Here is a 4,205-nt window from a genome sequence, read left to right on the forward strand (position 1 = left end):
CAGCTTCTGTCAGAGAGCCCTTCCTCCATGCCCAGGTCTCAAATGCTTCCCTGACCTAGTTGGGGGATAACAGCTTCCTCTCTGTTGTTGCTCCTTCTGTTGCTAGAGAGAAACTTTATAGGATTCTTAAAGGGTCCCATCATTAAACTCTCATCAATGACTTACAGAGTGTGTCATCCATTTCCTGCCAGGACCTTGATTGGTACAGAAAAGGAATACAGGTGAAGGGGAGTGAGGTGAGAGAAAGATGGCAAATTCGCTTTTAGAAATGTGGGGCTGGGCATGGTGGCTCATGCCTGCAATACCAGCATTTTGGGAGGCCAAGGCGAGGGAATCGTTTGAGGCTAGGAGTTTGAGACCAGCCTGGGCAACATAGCAAGACATTGTCTCTACAAAAAATGAAAAATTAGTCAGGTGTGGTGGTACATGCCTATCATCCCAGATCTTCAGGAGGCTGAGATGGGAAGATTGCTTGAGTCCAGGAGGTCGAGGCTGCAGTGAGCCGTGATTGTGCCACTGCCTTCCAGCCTGTGAAAAAGCAAGACTCTGTCTCTTAAAAAAAAAAAAAAAAAGAGGCCAGGCACGGTTGCTCATGCCTGTAATCCCAGCACTTTGGGAGGCCAAGGCCAGCGGATCACGAGGTCAAGAGATCGAGACCATCCTGGTCAACACGGTGAAACCTCGTCTCTATTAAGAATACAAAAGTTAGCTGGGTGTGGTGGCATGCACCTGTAGTCCCAGCTACTTGGGAGGCTGAGGCAGAAGAATCACTTGAACCCGGGAGGTGGAGGTTGAGTGAGCCGAGATTGTGCCATTGCACTCCAGCCTGGTGACAGAGAGAGACTCCGTCTCAAAAAAAAAAAAAAAAAAAAAGCTGGGGTTTAGGATGTTTGTGTGACATGTAAGTGGATATCTATTATATGTAGGGTTGATGTCAGGAGGAAAGCCCGGGCTGGAGATGTAGATTTGGTAGATCTGGTAGTTATTAATAAATACATTAGTATATTTGGCAATTGAAAATATGTAATCATAATCGGAAATAATTTAAACCTGAAGGGACTGATGGCTGGACTCTGAGGAAGATTAGTACTTATGGGAGCAACTGCAAAATGAGAAGCCCACAAATGAAATTGAGAAGGCATATTCAAAGAAATAAAAGGAAGACCAGGATGCAATTGTATCCCAAAGGGGATAAGGAAAAAGTTTTAAGCAGGAAGGAGTGAACAATTCTATCATTAGAACTTCTTGGTTGAAAAGTTTGTGGAATAAGGTCTGAGAACTGAAAAGTAGGTTGGGAAATGAGGGTCATTGATGACCTTATCATGGTAACTTTCAGTGGACTGGTGGGGGTTGAGCACACTTTTTTTTTTTTTTTTGAGATAGAGTCTTGCTCTTGTCACCCAGGCTGGAGTGCAGTGGCACGATCTTGGCTCACTGTAACCTCCGCCTCCCAGGTTCAAGCGATTCTCTTGCCTCAGCCTCCTGAGTAGCTGGGACTATGGGCACCCGCCACCACGCCCGGCTAATTTTTGTATTGTTAGTAGAGACAGGGTTTCACCACGTTGGCCAGGCTGGTCTCGAACTCCTGACCTCCGATGATCTGCCTGCCTCAGCCTCCCGAAGTGCTGGGATTACAGGCGTGAGCCATCATGCCCAGCCTGAGCACATTTTATGGGGTGAGGAATGCAAGATTAATGAACATGTAGCAGTATGAATTTTAGCCCACAACTCAAGCTTGTAAAGAAGTATGTTTTAATATATTCCACCAATTCAATTTCTGTTTTGAGTCTCCATTCTAGTTTTTTCGTTTTCATTCAGGTTTCCATTTTTATTCAACTATAAGCAAACAGCACAATTAACACAACATTCAGCAACTCCAGACTAGCTTTTCTGACTCCCATGAAGAACAATCAATTTAACAGACAAAGATGTAAGGATTCCTCCCAAGCTGTCAGCGAGCACTGCTGCCGGTCTCCATGGCCACATCCCAACAGCAGCAAAGCCACTCTCCCTCCTGCCTCTTCCAGGACTGCTCTTTAAAGGGGTCACAGCAACATGCTGATGCCTGTTGAGGCATCTGAGATGCACCGTGTTGGGGGTCCGCTTCAATGCCAGCCTCTGCTTGTCTAGGTGAGCAACATCACCATAAAAACACATTGTGTACCATTCTGGACTCAGGTTCACAAAGGCAGAGGCAACCAATCTTTTTTTTTTTCTTTTTAAACCTCCCTTAAAGATTCTTCAATGCTTTGCTCTATCACTGTAGACCTGGTCTTTTTCCCACCTGATTTTTTCTTTTTTACATTCCGGGTTGCTATTTTCAGATTAACAATTTGATGACCCCATCACAGTACCAAAATATCCCCCAAAATGAAGTTCAAATTTGATCAAAACATAAATCAGAGTGAGTAAAATTATAAAGGTCAGGCAGCAGGAAAAGTCACCCTCAACCACCATCTGATTGGTCAGGTGTCGTCTGTGCCAAGGTGGGCAGGAAGAGGAGAAATCTATTATACATGCAACACTGAACTGGGAAACAGGGCTTGGGTCCTCCAGGACAGTTCAGGTCCCCAAGCTAACCCCCTACTTCCCAGACAGCTGCTCGTACAGTTTGGGCACATAGTCGTCCCACTCGGCCTGGTAACATGTGCCGGCCACCGGGGTCCCGAGCTGGTACTTTTTATGGAAGGACGCCACCTTGAATTTGTCACGTTGGTTTCCAGATCGGTTGCTGAGGGGGCTCGTCACACTTTAGCTGCCTGGCCTGCTCGTAAACCAGCCAGACACAGTAGTGGAGGCCTGTGCCCTTGGGAGGCCCTGAGCCCACATAATCGGAGAGGACTGTGCCACTGCTGATGTCACTGCCCTTAATGTTGACCACCAGGAAATGATGCCATTCCCTGTATTTGGGATCCTTTCTGCTGGGAGCATCCGGGTCTGTCAGGACCAAGGCGTAGCGCTTCCCTGAATCAATACCATCCCACCAAATGCTGGTGGGTCTATTCTTAACCTGGGTGGGCGTCAGCACTTTGCCCAGCTCGTCCACCGCCGCCCCGGCGTAGGTGACATGCAGCGGGTGCTGCGTCTGCTCGTCCACTTCTTGCAGGCTCTAGGGCCCGGACCACTTGCTGAGGTCCACCGGCATGGCGAGGCCAAGCAGTGTGTGCAGCCGGGAGTGCCGCGGCAGGCTAGGCGCGGGCGGCAGCGGCGACACGGAGGCCTCAGCACATTGGCCCGGGAAGGCGCAGACCCAGCGACCGCGTGAGAGCACGCGCCCCAGCCACCGCTCAGCCCCGCGCACCGCCCCGCTCCATTCTAGTTTTGTCAGGATTTTGAAATATTGCTCTGTACTAAGATAGGGTAGGGGATGTCTTGGAAACCTAGGAAGGTTAAACGGGCTGTGTGGTTTTGTCCACCTAGAGGTACCCTCCCATCCTCTCTGGCCCAGAGAAATCTGTTTCTAGAGTTGAGGGGGAGGAAAATGCTGGCTGTTCTCCCTCCACCTATATACCCCTGCCCTTGGCTTCTCCTCAAGCCATTTCTCTGCAGCCTGAATCCTCTCCCCATTTGTGGGGTTTGAGAGTCTGGAAACAAAAGCCAGAAAGATTTTCCTTCTACGTCCTTTCTTCAAGGCAACATATCTATGGGTGAAGGTTGGGAAAGTGGCAAGCTATACAAGGGGAAAATACCAAGAAAAATAGGTTAATATCTCAAATATATTAACACATCATATAGATTGATCCTTAAGAAGTTCAGCTGGGAAGGAAAGAAAAAAAATAGGATGCTAGTTGGAAGAAGATATGGGTTAAAAGGAGCTTCTTCCAGAATGATAGCAACTGTGCTTAAAGAAGCACAAGGAAGGTTCCTTACTTAAAGAGATCCTCCCCCCATGCATGGAAACCTCGCTTGACAGACTCATTACTTTATGCTCGTAGGTCCTTTTTTGAGATCCTAAGACTTGCATTAAGTTCCTCGTAGGCACAGAGATTATTACTGAGAATCAGGTTTTTTTTTTTCCCCCCCCGGATAAGACTGCTTGGTGCCCGAGGGGTGGAGCTGTTAAACCTGTGAAGGGTACCTGAAAAAGAAGAAAAAGTATAGAAAAAGAAAGATTCAGGAAGGGGAATTTTGTCTACTCACAGCTTGTCTTAGAACTTGCTATATCACACTATGTAACCTCAGAAGCCAATTTTCACAATTAACTA

The 4,205-nt window shown here is 47.5% G+C and overlaps 1 pseudogene across 1 annotated transcript; it reads right to left on the minus strand.

The window, feature by feature from the left end:
• Positions 1 to 1,807: 1,807 nt before the first annotated feature.
• LOC103882944 lies at positions 1,808 to 3,160 on the minus strand (annotated as a pseudogene). The gene has a single exon (XR_002520722.2). The product of XR_002520722.2 is annotated as a phosphatidylethanolamine-binding protein 1-like (transcript).
• Positions 3,161 to 4,205: the final 1,045 nt, after the last annotated feature.

Source organism: Papio anubis, chromosome 4 (genome assembly GCF_008728515.1).
Source record: "Papio anubis isolate 15944 chromosome 4, Panubis1.0, whole genome shotgun sequence".
In the NCBI taxonomy this organism is placed as follows: Eukaryota; Metazoa; Chordata; class Mammalia; order Primates; family Cercopithecidae; genus Papio; species Papio anubis.